General features: G+C 37.3%; 1 protein-coding gene across 3 annotated transcripts in view; it reads right to left on the bottom strand.

The window, feature by feature from the left end:
• TSC22D1 (TSC22 domain family, member 1) overlaps positions 1-16,928 on the bottom strand; it is a 144,316-nt gene that overhangs the window by 30,280 nt on the left and 97,108 nt on the right. The window contains exon 1 of one of the 3 annotated variants that reach the window (XM_011974617.1): positions 12,605-12,688. The exons of the other annotated variants lie outside the window; for them this stretch is intronic. The gene's annotated coding sequence lies outside the window, so the exon portion shown is untranslated. Of the gene's footprint in view, positions 1-12,604; positions 12,689-16,928 lie in introns of those variants that run through there. 3 annotated transcript variants of the gene reach the window in all.

The raw sequence follows: 16,928 nt of genomic DNA, 5'->3' as shown, positions 1-16,928 counted from the left end.
TTCACTGCTGAATTTCATTAGGAGGTTAGCACAAAGAGAATAGTTCTTTCAAAATGGCCGTTTTAAACAAATAGCTAACTCCTTAAATGTGTGGCATTTGATTAAAGGATTTCATGAAAAAAAATTATATTTGCAAATTAATAGCCATTTGCTCTTAAGATATAATAAAGAAGAAAAGGTTTTACAGAATCCTTACCTATAATCCAATCATGGCAACTGTCAAAGAATGCCAGAATAGATTAAATCATAAGAGAAAAATTAGTCATTTCCCATACTGTTTACTGTAACTGTTGTTGAGTTATCTTACATGTATGTACCTAGCTTACATTTTCATATTCAAGCATGAAACCCTCATGCAGGCCTATGGAGAGTTCCACAGTGCTAAGAATTGAGGTGCTTCCTGCCAACAGCCAGCATCAGCTTGCCAGCCATATGAGTGACCTCTCTTAGGATGGATCTTCTGGCCCCAGTGTCAAGTATTGGGATGATGGAAGCCCTAGCTGACAGCTTGACTGTAACCTCATAAGAGACCCTGAGCCAGAACCACCTAGCTAAACCACTTCCAAATTCCTGGCCCTCAGAAACTAAGATGATCCTCATTGTTTTAAGCCACTGAATTTTAGGGTAACTTGTAATGTAGCAATAGAGACCTAATAAAAGGACATGTAAAAATAATAATAGTATTTCAGTGTGACTGTAATAGAAGAGGACTGGGAGTAATTTCTTCTACTTCTAAAACTTTCTTTAAGGTTATGTCACTTTCATTGTTCCATATGTAATGTTCATATTACTCCCACCGTTTTCTTTGTAGAAGCTTTACCTAAGTCATTCACTCATTGAACAAATGCCCGTGAGGATGACAAGTCAGAACAGTCACCATCACTGACCTTATGGAGCTTATAGAAGACTTTAATCAAATTTATCTAGGCTTACAGATAGTGATATAATGATAGAGTCTTTTTTCCCCCCTATGTTTCTGGAAGGCAAATTAATTCCTTCTAGAAGGCAAATCAATTAAGCGATTAGTAAATGGGAAAATGATGTTAGCACAACATAAAAGTCGTATTGGTTCACAGGGTTTTTTCCTTCACAAGAGCACTCAGTACAGCCAGTGAATTACAGCCTTTATCAAGAATGGAAAGAGCTCTCAGCTCTGCTGTATAGCAGCAGGAAGAATCTTTTCATTTGTATTTAACAAGACCTAAAAGCAAGCACTTCTACCAGGAGCCCCTACCAGTTTTGTGCTGCTTTCAGCTTATGCCAGGTTACCCTGCCTCTTGCACCCAGCCTTACTGCAGCCCCCCTGGTTTGGAGCTCCACTTCCTTCTGTGTTATATCAGCACCTGCCACCTCTGCTCTAATTAAAAATGTTGCTAGCATTTCACTCTTCTTCTTTGTGTATTTTTAATACCTACCATTAGAGCTTGCTGTTTTACTAAACTGGTACCAACTTTTTGTTTTCTCACTGCTCTGGTTACAATGTTGCACAAGTTGTGAGTAGTTGGCCCCCACCTTGTTTTCTCCATAAGCTGTCTTATTTTTAGCACATAATGCTGCAGAACCAGGTATTTAGGAACATATATGTCGTGGCATAGAAGAAATGTCTGAAGGAAACTTTCACAGTACTAGGACGATATATAACACAGGATCTTGACCTAATATGGAAATAGCATGTGTGAAGGTTTAAAGCACAGAGACAGGAATACAAGGAGAGTCTCCCAGGGAAAAAAAATGCAGGCTTAAACTTTGTCTTTACCCCCAAAGATTTTGCCAGGCTAAGAAAGCCATATTCACGTCGTATGGCTGAAGCATTCCTTCTTCTAATAGGATCCTATGGGGGAAGAGGTGCATGACAATGGTGAGACTAATTCAGTGGTTCTCAACCTTGGATGAACTTCAGAATCAATGTAGGAAGCTTTTAAAAAAATACAGATGTTCAGGCTCATACCTCAGAGATTCAGACTGCACTCATCTTGTGTGAGTCAGTTCCCCTAGGTGATGTCAATGTGAAGCCAGGGTTACAAACCACTAGACCAGAGAGGGCACTGGCAGCAATCAGAGCATTGAAGAATAGCTCTTAGGAAGAAATTTTCTTAACAACAACAAAGCCCACGACTGATACTAATTATGTATTAAAAAGTTTGCAATTTGGGCCAGGCACAGTGGCTCATGCCTGTAATCCTAGCACTTTAGGAGGCCGATGTGGGTGGATCACCTGAAGTCAAGAGTTCGAGACCAGCCTGGCCAACATGGCGAAACCCTGTTTCTACTAAAATGACAAAAATTAGCCAGGCGTGGTGGTGGGCACCTGTAACCCCAGCTACTCAGGAGGCTGAAGCAGGAGAATCGCTTGAACCCAGGAGGCGGAGGTTGCAGTGAGCCAAGATTGCGCCATTGCACTCCAGCCTGGGCAACAAGAGCGAAACTCTGTCTCAAGAAAAAAAACGAAAGCAAAAAACTTTGCAATTTTTAATTAGTAAATAAGACTGTATGTTCATTTTTCCCAACAAAATTTACAAGGATATTCCTAGGACACAAGGAGGGCTGGAAATGAGCATAGCTGCAGTGTGAGGGCCAAGCCCCCAGGAGCACTCATCTAGGCTTCTCAAGAAGGCAGCACATAGGGCTGGCACCCAAGGGCTAGGATTTACGATCCTCAAGAAGCTAGGGAAGGGGTGTGGGGAGAGGGTAGAAGCTTAGAACTGGTACCAGAGGGATTTGGGTAAGCTATTCAGTGCGACTTAGCACATTCAAATAATAGCATGTACCATTTTAAAACATGGCCATCTTTGGAATGTCAAAATAAAAGATAAAAATGTATAAAGTGGTTTAAATACAGTCCTATTACATGGAGGTAGATAAGTGGGTGGCAACAGAAGTTTTCAAACTTAGTAATCAGAATCACAAGAGGGAATATTTTAAAAATACAGATTCCTTGGCCAGGCACAGTGGCTCATGCCTGTAATCCCAGCACTCTGGGAGGCTGTGACAGGCAAATCACTTGAGCTCAGGAGTTCCAGACCAGCCTGGAGAACATAGTAAAACCCTGTTTCTACTAAAAATACAAAAAAATTAGCCTGGTATGGTGACGCACACCTGTAGCCCCAGCTACTTGGGAGGCTGAGGTAGGAGGATCACCTGAGCCCAGGAAGTCAAGGCTGCAATAAGTTGAGATCATACCACTGCACTCCAGCCTGGGTGACAGAATAAGACCGTGTCTCAAAAAAAAAAAAAAAAGAAAAGAAAAAAATATACAGATTCCTGAGCCCAATGTCAAAGCTTATGAATTCGAATCTCCAGAGATATAAAATAATAAATTAGCAACAATAACTGCTATGGCCGGGCATGGTGGCTCATGCCTGTAATCCCAGCATTTTGGGAGGCTGAGGTGGGCAGACTACTTGAGGTCAGGAGTTTGAGACCAGCCTGGCCAACAAGGCGAAACCCCATCTCTATTAAAAATACAAAAATTAGCTGGGCGTGGTGGTGCATGCCTGTAGTCCCAGCTACTCGGGAGACTGAGGCAGGAGAATTGCTTGAACACGGGAGGCAGAGGTTGCAGTCAGCTAAGATCGCGCCACTCTACTCCCGCCTGGGCAACAGAGTGAGACTCCTTCTCAAAACAAACAAACAAACAAAAACAATAGCTGCTATGAAGAATGAAACTGGATCCCTCCTTCTCACCATATATAAAAATTAACATGAGATAGATTAAGGACATGGATCTCTGACCTGAAATCATAAATATTCTAGAAGAAAATCCAGGACACACTTTCTGGACACTGGCCTTAGCAAATAATTTATTACTAAGATCCCAAAAGCAAGTGTAACAAAAACAAAAATAAATAAATGGGACTTAATTAAACTAAAAGCTTCTGCACAAGAAATAACAGAGTAAACAGACAACCTACAGAATGGGAGAAAATATTTGCAAACTATACACCTGACAGAGGACTGACTAATCTCCATAATCTACAAGGAACTCAAACAAATCAGCAAGAAACAAACAAACAAATAACTCCATTAAAAAGTGGACAAAGGATATGAATAGATATTTCTCAAAAGATGATATACAAATGACCAAGAAACATATGAAAAAATGCTCAACATCATAATCATCAGGGAAATGCAAATCAAGACCACAATGAGATACCACCTTACCCCAGGCAGAATGGTCATTGTTTAAAGTCAAAAAACAATGGACGCTGGTGCAGATACAGTGAAAAGGGAACTGTTGGTGGGAAACTGGTACAACCTCTGTAGAAAACAGTATGGAGATTTCTCAGAGAACTAAAAGAAGATCTACCATTCAATCCAGCAATCCCACTACTGGGTATTTACCAAAAGGAAAAGAGTCATTACATAAAAAAGACACTAGCACTCATATGTTATCACAGCATAATTCACAATTGCAAAGATATGGGATCAACCTACATACACACACACACACACGCACACACCATGGAATAAAAACAACACCCGTGTAAGAACAAAATAATGTCTTTTGCAGCATCTTGGACAGAACTGGAGGCCACCATTCAAAGCAAAGTCAACTCAGGAATGGAAAACCAAATAGCAAATGTTCTCACCTACAAACACGAGCTAAGCCATGGGTATGCAGAGGCACACAGAGCTGTATAAGGGACACTGGAGACTCACAAGCAGGGTGGGTAGAAAGGGGATGAGGGATAGAAAATCACCTATTGGGTACAATGTACACTGTTCGGGTGATGGGTACACTAAAAGCCCAGACTTCACCACTGTACGATTCATCTATGTAACCAAAAACCACTTGTACCCATAAAACTATTGAATTTTTTTTAAAGCTGCTACCATTTATTCAGCATTTACAATATGCCAGGCAATTTTCTAAGCACTTTGTATGTATCATCTTATTTAGTTCCTCTAACAACCCTAACAGTCACCTGGGATGCAGAGAAATAGCTTGCCCATGGTAGACAGATCCAGGTTTCAAAACATTCCGTGCTCCTAACCATGACATTCTGCATTATTTAAGATACCTTCCACCCGCAACAAACCAAGTAATTTTTTGAGGCAGCTGGTATTCATCCAGTATTTGGAAACCACTACACTATGGGAGCTTTCAAGTCACTTTAGCCATTTCACTCTTTGAAATCAGACACAAAATCAATAGTATTTCCCATTATTGGTCTTTATATCAAGAAGTATTATTACCTTTATTATGAAGAATTTACAATATGCTAAATGCACAGAAATAGTTTTCCTGTAGAAGATGGGCTTATGCCTAAGTTTGCTGTTTCTAACAAAAATAGAAATTTTATATAACATAGTTTCTTCTTAACCTCACTTAGCAAGTTGCCATGTTTTATCAATTCTGCCCTAATAATATCTTAAAGGCTTTTAAATTTTCTGTATTCCTACCAACATCACACTAATTCAGATTTATATCATAAAACTTCCAGATTACTGATTGCCATTATCATCTCAACTGGTCAATCTGACTCCAATCTCTCTCCAGCTGGATCCAAGTAAATCCACCCCGTGCTTTCAGGCTAATTCTCTTAAAACATTTCCTGCCTGTCACCCATGCAATTACAAGTCTGTTAATGACTACAGGGTACCTACAGGATAAGCCCCCAATCTTTATAAGCTGGGCATTCAAGATCTATAGCTACCCACCACCTACCCATCTCTGGCTTCCCTTTTCTAAATTCAAATACAATGCATTTTTAATCCAAAATTCCTTCATAAAAACAAATATATCTCAAGCTACATTTAAAATGAGAAAAGTATTTAAATTGTGGGCTAATTCTTTAAATTCAGTTTAATAAAATTCTAGCTATCTTGGAGTTAAATGTTCAAATCTCATACTACTTCAAACGAGCTGCTTTTACTAATAGCTCTTAAACTTTTGGCAGAATATGTAGGAGGATGTTCTTAACACAAATTAAGCTCTTGCATCTGATCTTTCTGGTAATCTTGAGGTTCAGAGTTAGTTTTAGATGTCCAATTACACAAAAACTCTGCCCCAAAGCAACAGGGAGGGTTTAGACTGTGTTTTAAAGCATGAATCTTGTATAATTCACTGAGCCAGTGTGTCAGTCTTGAATCGTATTATTTTTACTTGAAAACACATAGTACCATGCCAAGAGGAAAATGTATCCAATCCTAGAAGTACAAGCTAGTGAAATTTATCTATATATTTAAGTCATGAAAGTTCCACTTACTTGTCTACTATGAAGTTAAAAAAAAAAAAAAGGTTCTACTACCAAGCAGAACTGAGAAGAGTCAAATGACCATGCCCTAATATCCATTTCAGGTGGCACTAATTTATCAGTTATTTCCTGTGGCTTCTCTGGAGCTCTTATAAAAGTTCTCCATTACCGCCTGAGGACTGAATGTAAGATGAGGGGGAAAAAAACCCTCTGTAATTTGATGATTTATGTAGCCATCATGCAAAATCCATATGAGTAAGAAAGTGGCAGACAGGTAGATACACATTTCAGTGAGCCAGAGAAAGGACTGCTGCTGGAAACCATGCCCTCTCCTCTCCCCTTAACATAAGGCTCAACTGTTGCTTTCTTAGTGCTTATGTGAGGTTAAATTGATTGATCTTTTAAAAGATTAGAAAAATATGCAAATAATTAATGAAGGGAACAAATGCGAAAGACAACTTCACCATAGTCCAATCTTTTATAACAGATTCGCAGAACAACTCTAGACCTGGAAGCCTGTGGAAAGGGAAAGAAAGGTTCTGGAAAAAGCAGAATCCACAAATGAGCAAACCAAGAAGTCCAAAGGATGAAGATTTTACCCACTGCTTGTTCACCAATAAAGGCACAAACTGCCTTGAAACAGCTCTCCAATTACCAGAGCAGGTGATTGGATTCGAAAGGAAAACAGATTCGTGTCTGGCCACATCCTTTATAATTAATATTATCTCATTCATACAAATGATGCACAACTCAAGAGTCTAAAATTTTTTATAGGAAAGAGTCTTTAAAATTGCTCCATGAGCAGTTAGATTTGTTTTTAATATTCCTCATAACTACAGAACTCATTCCTCATGGTCTGGTGCTACCTTTACCATACTGGTGTCTGAAGAAGAAATTTTAAGGCCTCATAGTTTATTTTCCTTCCCCAAATACTCTGTGTCACAAAAGCCGCTGGGAGAAGGCAGTGTCTGCCTTCATTTGCTATTGAATTTTACAGAAAGTAGCCATGTTGTACCACACCAGAGCCTGGCACTTGACATGATTCACTTCACCTCCGACAGGAAAAAAATGTAGATAAAGCAAAAAGCAAATTGACATCAGACCCAGCTTTTAAGAGTCAAGGTCCAGAGTCTCTGCTGGGACCAGTCCTTATTCCCTCCACACTACTGTTACTGACCACTCCATCTTAATCACATCCAATAACACATTCAAATGGCTCACTGACAACAGTTGTTATATTCTACTGCTTAAGAAATCAGGAAAGTGAGAAATATAGTTTAGTTTTCCGTCAAAAAAGTTAAAATTTAAAAGTTCTGGCATATAAAATGCGTAATAGCTAACCACCTGGAAAACTTAGATTTTAGATAACCAAGGGTTTATCAAAGCAAAAGGAATCTACAAAATACAATCCTGCCACCTTGTGGTACCTATTCAAAAGTACTTCACACTTGACAATAAATTTTCTAATTTTAAAAAAATGTGCTCATTTGGAAAAATATTAATCAAGATAACAAAGTTATTTTAAAATATTAAATATTCATGCTGACATTAGCTAAAATGCACTGAAATTTGTTTGAAATGAAATTATTTCTCAGATCAAAACTAAATTCTCTCTTCCAACGTAAGATGTGGAAATGCAATTGGGTAGCACTTGGATGTCTCTTGATAAACTCTTACCATCACACTTTCCTTTCTGATAGTTAAATAGCCAGAATGTTAAATAAATAGAACTGCACAACTTTTACTAGATAGCATTGCTTGATCAATTTTTAACTATAAGTAGAGATCAAATATGGTAAATTTCTGTATCTTTACTAAACATATAATTTTTAGATTGTTCAGACTCTTCAATGAACCTAAATAGACTTAAGTTTCTTAACATCATATTGACATATAAGAGAATAGTTCTAAAATAGTGAATTAAAATACAGAACCACTGGCAGTTTCACAGCATCATCCACAATAATTACTTTTAGAAAACTGTTAAGTGATGACTAAGTCTCCTTTGACAAATAAAATATTGAAAGCTTATCCTGTGAAAATATAAACTACCAATTACAGGAGTCCTCCCTTATCTGTGGTTTCATTTTCCATGATTTCAGTTACCCATACTCCAAAAATATTAAGTGGAAAATTCCAGAAATAAGTCATAAATGTTAAATTACGTGCTGAAATCCTCCCTTTGTCCAGCAGATCCACATTGTATACATTACTTGCCCATTCGTCACCCAGTAACTGTCTCAGTTATCAGATCCACTGTCAGTATGTCAAAGTGGTTGGAGGGTTCAAGTTACCCTTATCTTACTTCATAGCCCAAAGTGCAAGAGTAGTAATGCTGGCATATTGTTATAATTGTTCTATTTTATTACTGTTGTTGTTAATCTCTTACTGTGCCTAATTTATAAATTAAGCTTTACCACAGGTATGTATGTATAGGGAAAAAAAATAGTGAATATTGGTTTTGAACCTATCCTCAGTTTCAGGCACCCATGGGGAGTCTTAGAATGTGACCCCTGGAATAAAGAAGGGCCACAAATGCAAACAGAAACTGTGGCATTTTTCTGTTACACAGCATCCTTTGAATTAATTCTTCTATTTAACAAGTACTGGTCATCTCTTTTATCTCACAACTTGAGAATTTTTCCTTCTCTTTTTTCACATAAGCCAGCACATTTTACCTTGCACACTGGTATCGACTCTTCAGACACTCATAACCACTGACATATCTGATTTCTGTCTCCCCTCTCACCCACTCATTCACACAACACACATATATGTGTACCAGGTCCTTAGAACAGAAACATGAAAAAGCACAGTCCTCGACTGTAACCCCAGTACTTCGGGAGGCTGAGGTGGGCGGATCACTTGAGTCTAAGAATTTGAGACCACCCTGGACAACATGGTGAAACCCAGCTCTACAAACAGTTATTCAGTTGTGGTGGCATGTGCCTGTAGATCCAGCTACCCTGGAGGTTGAGATGGGAGGACTGCCTTTGCCTGAGCCTGGGAGGTCAAGGCTGCAGTGAACCATGACCTAATCTTGAAGAAAAGGAAATTTTTTTTTGTTTTCAGGTGTATATTTTTGAACATACCTTCTATCCCTCAAACTGTTCTCGAAATAAGCTCCACATCTAATTGTATAATTGCTTTAGTCCATTTTCATGCTGCAGATAAAGACCTGAGATTGGGCCATTTGAAAAAGAGGTTTACTTGGACTCACAGTTTCACATGGCTGGGGAAGCCCAATTACAACAAAAGTCAAGGAAGAGCAAGTCACGTCTTACATAGATGGCAGCAGGCAAAGAGAGAGAGCTTGTGCAGGGGAATTCCTCTTTTGAAAACCATTAGATCTCATGAGACTTATTCACTATCATGAGAACAGCAGGGGAAAGACCTGCCCCCATGATTCAATTACCTCCCACCAGGTCCCTCTCACAACAAGTGGGAATTCAAGATGAGATCTGGGTGGTGACACGGTCAAACCGTATCAACAACTTTGCTAAGTATTTATTTTTATAGCATAAGTCTTGCTACAAAGACTCAGGATTGGCATTAACAGAAAAAAGTATAAAACAAAAAGGTTTATCAGGGATAATGATTATGCAAATGATTTTTTAATAATCTTTTATCTTTCCTGTCCATAAGTTAGAATGTCCAAATAATCCACTAAATGGCTACAGGAGATACAAGGATATCAGTATTATCTATAAATCCTTAAGTAAACTCAGAAAAATATAAGATTAAAGAAAATTCAAGATGTTTTCAGAATGTGGTTTAAAACAAGAAATTAAAAAATAAAATTCAAGAAACAAGATTTGCAAGTTGATTTGCTTTAAATTTCATTGTTTTAATTAAACATCATATGTGAAAGCTCTATCACAGTCCCTTCTAAAGTTACTCCATTCTCCCTTTCGGCTTTCTTAATAAAATAAATGGCTTTTCTTAGGTTTCTTCTTAAATGTCCCTGCAATTAGATATAATTTCCTCTAGAAAAGTGTCTCTCAGGTAGGGGTATGCTATCAGATTTAAAATATTCATTAAAGTATAATTTTAGTTAAAACCATACACATTTACATATATACATGTCCATATATACATTATATACTATATGTTTTAAATATACACAGATATAAAACTATATCTATATATATTACAATCACGTGCATCTGATATATAATTTCTTTATCCTTCATCCAGTGCCTTTGGTACACAGATTTGTTAGGCATTTCTCTTTTAATTTCTCATATCTTCCAAAGTTTTCATTAAATAAATTTCTAATTAAATCTTTAAGGTGGGAGGATCACCTGAGCCTAGGAGGTGGAGGTTGCAGTGAGCTGAGATCATGCCACCGCACTCCAGCCTGGGCAACAGAGCGAGACCCTGTCTCAAAAAAAAAAAAAAAAAGTCTTTTTTTTTGAAAATCATCACAGTCAGTTCTAAAAATTATTTTTATTTTTATTTTTTTTAAGACTAGTCAAGTGCAGTAGTGAGAAGTGGGAAAGAGTAAAACAAGGAGTTTAATCTGTAACTGACTGTGAACAATCAGTTGAGATAACTCACTCCCTTCAGACCAGCCGAAAATTACTCTTAACTCCCGGTTGTCTGTTAAGATCAACAACTAAAATCTAAGTTATTTCAATGTTCTTTTAAAAAAACAATCTTTCCATTTACATCTATATGGTTATAAAAACAAACATCATTTGACTATTAGTAATCAAATGCTATTTTTAGTTCCTTTCTTGCTCTAAAATTTCATGATTATTTTACTAGAAAGTTTACAAATACTTCAGAAACCCATAAATCAAAAAGAAATTTGAATTTTTAAATAATGGACTAGTTTATCACTAAAAGAATTAGAAAATTTTGCCATCATATGCAAGGGTTAATTTAGGTAAAAAGCTTATTTCTCTCTTTTTTTTTTGGAGACAGTGTCTCACTTTGTCACCCAGCTTGGAGTGCAGTGGCTTGATATCAGCTCACCGCAGGCTCGACCCTCCTAGGCTCAACTGATCCTCCCACTTCAGCCTCCCAAGTAGCAGGGACTACAAGTGCACACCACCACACACAGCTAATTTTCATATTTTTCGTAGAGACAGGTTTTCGCCATGTTGCCCAGGTGGGTCTTGAACTCCTAACCTCAAGTGATCCTCCTTCCTAGGCCTCCCAAAGTGCTGGAATTACAGGTGTGAGCCACCATGCCCAGCCTTATTTCTCCTTTAAGATTCAAGAATTTTTATTTAAGCATAAAATTTCTCAACTGGAATTTCAGACCCAATGTATATCTTTTATTCAAACTGATTAATGCATTTTTAGATTTATTTAAAATATTAAATTTATTAAATAATATTAAATTTGCCAATCATTCAAGTATTTTACATTCATTTAAAACTATACAACTGGAGGCCAGGCGCAATGGCTCACGCCTGTAATCCCAGCATGCTGGGAGGCCAAGTCAGGTGGATCACTTGAGGTCAGGAGTTTGAGACCAGCCTGAGCAACATGGTGAAAACCCATCTCTACAAAAAATACAAAAATTAGCCGGGCATGGTGGCACACACCTGTAGTTCCAACTACTTGGAAGGCTGAGGCAGGAGGACTGCTTGAGTCCAGGAGGTCGAGGTTGCAGTGAGCCAAGATCATGCCACTGCACTCCCAGCCTGGGTGACAGAGCAAGACCTCTGACTCTAAAAATAAAAAATAAATAAAAATAAAACTGTACAACTGGATGAGTAATTTTGTCAGCATGCAAATCAGTTTAAGTTACAGAAACAGTAGAAGCAGTATATATGTATGTGTGTCTATGGGTATATATTTAGCATAGATGTATATATTTTTAAACCATTAAGCTAGAGTCAGGTCAGCTTTATTAAGCATTCAGAAAAATCCACATTTCAAAAGAACCATGCAACTGATGGTTTACATATAATTTAAGGACCTCTATTCCTAAGACAAACTAAAGTACAGCTAACATCATCTTTAATTATAGACTAATTAAGCTAATGTTTTCTGATAGAAAGGCTCAATATAATACTCAGTCTTTTACAATTTTAAGTCAATTCGTAATGGCTTCAACTGAGGAATCGAACAAATTAAAAAGCTGTTATGCAACTAAATGTTTAAAGATCTTAAGCTAAAAAAGGACTATATAATTCAACTCAGTTAACCAGTAAAGGAAAAAATTTCTATCATGATCTCCAAATAATCCTCCAAGGGATTTTTAAAATAGCTTTAAAATTTTTCTAGCTAGGAAAAACAAAGCAAAAAACTAAAATGGCTGAACTGAACCTAATTTCACCCTCCAAAATGGGTACTGAGAAACCAACTGCCTTTCAAGGTACTAGGCAGGCCTTAGGACAACTGAGAGACAATTCCTTCCGCAATTATTTGAATGACAGTGAAGTACTCACAGCAGGATTATCACTAGACTATAGGAAAAGCTTCATGCTACAGACAATGGTGGCTTTCTTGGGCCTCTCTTCTCACCCAGGCCCAACTGACACTCCTGGTGGACCAACAAGTGCTTCAGGAAGTAGCCCCAAAGTTCCATCAGTCCCCTAAGGCAGTTTCTACTTAAAGGGGCAGTGGTCCAATTTATTTATGATGACTCATCACTTCAAAGAGAACAAAAATACTATGAATATAGTGATTTGTTATGTTTTCAGCATTTTAAAAGGCATGGGTGATTTTCTTTAGGTTTTCTTAGAGTGCGACAAGTTAATGACATATGACCTCTACAGATCATTTTGTCTTGATCCCAAAATCAGGAAGATCTAGTGAGGGTTTTCCCAACTTTTGAAACACTTATGTCGGGGTGAAAAAACAATAAGGATGCAAGAATGGAAGGAAGGAGAGGAGGAAAAGAAAGGATGAAGGAAGGGATAAAAATAGGAATGGAGGGAAGAAGGAAGGAGGGAGAGGAGATGAAGAAAGGGAGGTAGGGGAAGGAGGACGGGAGGAGAGTGAAAGGAGGGAGGGAGAGGAAAGGGAAGAAAAACTAACCAGACAAGCAAACCAAAACCCAGGCAAGCAGGTATCAAGAAGTCTCAGAAATGTAGAAATGAGATGTCTGACAACTTTTTCATTCCCAGTACAATAAGGCCTCATTGTACTTCCTGCAATTTATATCTTAGATATTTTACTCTAGCCCTAGAAATATACTATCTTATTGGAGCAGAGGTGGGGAAGGGGCGGGAAACAAAAAGAAATCTACAATTCTTTATTTGTTTTTCCATTATTTAAACAGTCTGCAACGTTGTTCCAGAAGGTAGACAAGAGAATGATAAAATCAACCAAAAAAACAAGTGAAAGGAATTAAATAAAAGCAGAATGGTATAAATCATGAGATGGAAAATGTGTATAATTAGTAAGAAAATATACAAGTTGGATCTTTTTAAAAAAAATAAACTTTAGAAAATCAAAAGAAATTTTGTAATAGAAAAAGATAATCCAAAGGGTGCAACATCACAAAACTAGTTTTCTTTTTAATTGTAAGAATGAAATGAACAATGACAAATGTAGTATATATCAAAACTGTAGGATGCATCTAAAGTTGCACTTACGAGAAATGTATAGTTTTGAACATTAGAATAAAGGCTAAAGATTATTGGGATAAGGATTTCAAAGAAACTGGTAGGGTGGGCTGGTCAGGGGAGGGAGGTGAAACAAATAAAATAAAGGCCAAAAAAAAAAAAAATTCAAGAAAGGCGATAAAGACAACAGCAAAAACTACTGAAATAGAAAACAAGCATATACTAGAAGATCAACAAAGCCAAAACGTGGCTGTATGAAAAAGATCATAAACTGGCAAGCCTCCAGTATAATTTAATCAGGAAAAAAGAGAAGGCAGAAATAAGCACTATCAGGAATGAAAAAAATACATATAACCGTAATTTAAGAGATATAGATTAAACGGTCAAATAGAAAAAATACAACTTACTGAAACAAAGAGATATAAAATCTGAATAGTCCTATATTGCCATCATATAAAATTAAATCAATATAATAGTGAAAAATCTTTCCTCAAATAAAACTCCCAGACTAGACAGCGCTACCAAAAAGTCCTAAAAAGCACTAAGTGATCCAGCTCAGACAGTCACTCTAAGGAAAGATCAACAACAAAGCCCAACAAAAGTGGCAGTCTCCAGTGAACATGACATGTGCACTGTTAGCACATGGCCAGAAGAAAAAAATTAAAATTAATGCCATGTGGTTGACACCCAGACATCTGCATGAACCCATATGATATACTCTAGGGACTCCCAAAACTATTTGGAAGAGGCACTGGTATCCCACGTTAGGTGGGGGCTACATGGATTATAATTAATAAAAACTAATATTCTAATGAAAACTGTTGACATCTTAAGGGATATAGAGTTTTCAAGTATTAGCTGAAATGTGATTATTGACATAATATATAAATTAAGTATTACTCCCAGTCTATCCAACTTTCTACTTTAATAGTTATATAAGCTATATACAAACTGTAGGGAAACTTGTGCTGTATCCAGGAATTTAAATATAAAAAATATGTTTATTACAAAACAGAATCATTAGTACTGTATCAGTCAACAATTATATAAGTTATTTGTAACGTGAAATAAACAGAATAACAAATGAAGTGATTTTTTTTTCTTTTTGTTATCATCTAATAAAAAGTATCAATATACAAAAGCAAGGATGATATGCTCTATTTTAAAAAAAGAAAGTTATTCAAAAGTATTCATAAACTGCACGATCTGACCCTTGAATTATGAAAAATAAATCTTATGCTTGAAGTCAAACTTTAATTTAAAAATCATAGTCAATTATGAGTCAAAGGGAAATTTTATGACAGCTGTTTTCTGTAGTTAGTAATTACAATCTACATTAAAAATCAAATTTCTTTTTATGTTTTCTTTTTCTTTTAGAGACAGGGTCTTGCTCTGTCACTCAGGCTGGAGTACAGCGGCATGATCATGGCTCACTGCAGCCTCAACCTCCGGGGCTCATGTGATCCTCCTGCCTCAGTAGTCCACGTAGCTAGGACTACTGGTGCATGCTACCAATTTTTTTATTTTTTGTACAGATGGGGTCTTGATATGCTGCCCAGGCTGGTCTCAAAACTCCTGGTCTCAAGCAATCCTCCTGCTTTAGCCTCCCAAAGTGCTGGGATTATAGGCACGAGTTGCCATGCCTGGCTTGTACATTTTTTTTTTTTTTTTTAATTTGAGCAGAGTTTTGCTCTGTTGCCCAGGCTGGAGTACAGTGGCACGATCTTGGCTAACTGCAATCTCCACCTCCCAGGTTCAAGTGATTCTCGTGCCTCAGCCTGCCAAGTAGCTGGCTAATTTTTGTATTTTTAGTAGAGACAGGGTTTCACCATGTTGGCCAGGCTGGTCTCCAACTCCTGGCCTCAAGTGATCCACCTGCCTTGGCCTCCCAAAGTGCTGGGATTACAGGCGTGAGCCACCGTGCCTGGCCAACCCGGCCTATATTTTCTTAAACACAAAGATTTTACTAAGACTATATCAGACTATCCTAGTCACTGATTGATTTTAAAAATTTAAAGATTGCTGCAGATGGAATATATTTAACAATAAAATACAATCACTGCAAAAATAAGAATCCATTATTCTTCCTGAAACAATGGATATTATTTATATATAATAATGGCACCTTCCATCTCTGGGCACTTAAGGGTCTAATTCTGCATGAAAGGCATGTCCTTCCATGTCACACCTTTTCTAGTTAATAACTCTGATCACTCTTTGGATCTTAGGAAGTTCCTTCCTGAAGTGAGCCTTGCATGAACCCTTAGACCATGTGAGGTTTCCCTATCAAATGTGCTCATAGATTTTTTTTTTTTTTTTTTTTTTTGCGATGGAGTCTTGCTCTGTTGCCCAGGCTGGAGTGCAGTGGTGTGATCTCAGCTCACTGCAACTTCCGCCTCCTGGGGTCAAGTGATTCTCCTGGCTCAGCCTCCTGAGTAGCTGGGATCACAGGCGCATGCCACCACGCCTGGCTAACTTTTGTATTTTTAGTAGAGACGAGGTTTTGCCTTGTTGGCCAGGCTGGTCTCAAACTCCTGACCTAGTGATCCGCCCACCTTGGCCTCCCAAAATGCTGGGATTACAGGCGTGAGCCACCACGCCCGGCCTGCTAATACATTTAAATATTACTCCTTAGGAGACAAAAGAAGAGACCATGAAGAATACAGAAATATTAACACTATTTTAAAGTAAATTCCTTATATAAAAAGTAAATAGTAAAATAATAAGTATAATAATAATAATAAAGTAAAATAATTTCTACGGATTCCTTGGGAAAACTAGGAGAAAATTTAAAACCAGAACTATTTTTAAATTACTTAAACAGTTAAAACACAACATTCTCTTAGAGATGTCAGAAAATTCTGCAAGCCTTAAGTTACAAGAAATACTAAAATTTACTCACATTTAAAATTTTCTTACATTTCTGTATGTTTTATACAGAAAAAATAATGCATGTAGAATAATATTACCAATTAGTAATTGATAATTAGTGTGTGAACTCCACACACTAAGTACTTAAGTACTTTATATGTATATTACCTCATGTAACCCTCATAACTCTAACTCTGTTTTACCATTTTATAGGCAGAAAAACTGAGACACGGAAAGACTAAATAACATGCCCAAGTTCGTAGGCATAAGTTAATACTTTTTTGTCAGGCTTGGAACCTGGGAGTCTGATGCCAGAGTGTATATGCTTTAT

Source organism: Mandrillus leucophaeus, unplaced genomic scaffold (assembly GCF_000951045.1).
Source record: "Mandrillus leucophaeus isolate KB7577 unplaced genomic scaffold, Mleu.le_1.0 Scaffold147, whole genome shotgun sequence".
In the NCBI taxonomy this organism is placed as follows: domain Eukaryota; kingdom Metazoa; phylum Chordata; class Mammalia; order Primates; family Cercopithecidae; genus Mandrillus; species Mandrillus leucophaeus.
The sequence above is the reverse complement of the archived record's forward strand: the minus strand, read 5'-3'. Positions and strand labels throughout refer to the sequence as shown.